Here is a 661-nt window from a genome sequence, read left to right as displayed (position 1 = left end):
CGTCCCTCAGTGTCCAGCACGCGACTCTGCCACCAAACAGCGCGAGCGCTCAGCGCGATTGGCCCCGTTGTTGTGCCAAAAGAACTCTCTCTCTTTCCCCCCTCTCTCTCTCTCTCTCTCTCGGCTTTCAGGCCAAAAACGAACGGACCAGCAGGAAATCCGGAGGTGCTTCAGGCTGAAAGAAGAAGAAGCTGATCGAGATGCTGGACTGCAGCGGCTGACCTCAAACTGCTGCACGCTGCACTGCTACAGTGTGTTAGGAGGAGCAAACCTACTGACAACCCAAACCTCTGCACATATCCGCACGAATGGGAAAAGAGTTGTTTCAGATGCTGAAAGATCCAAATTAATCGGAATCGTGCTGCAACTCAAAACTGATGCATTGTCACATAATGGTTTTCTTCAAAACCAAAACAATTGATTATTTCCAATAATTGAGCTGATGAAGTGCAGCTCGGGAACAGCAGTGAATACTGTACAGAAGACAAACAACACAAAAATATTTATCTCTGGTTTGAACATCATTCAATGACCAAGGCACAAAACAGGAGGACACTGTTCCACCAGGTTCTGGAAAAACCCTGGGCACCCTCAAGTGGATAAATCCAGAGGAGCAAAACCTATCAATGTTTCTAAGTGATTCAGAGATAAGAAAGGGTTG

This window comes from Pelmatolapia mariae, linkage group LG10_11 (assembly GCF_036321145.2).
Source record: "Pelmatolapia mariae isolate MD_Pm_ZW linkage group LG10_11, Pm_UMD_F_2, whole genome shotgun sequence".
NCBI lineage: Eukaryota > Metazoa > Chordata > Actinopteri > Cichliformes > Cichlidae > Pelmatolapia > Pelmatolapia mariae.
This window is presented reverse-complemented; position numbering follows the sequence as displayed.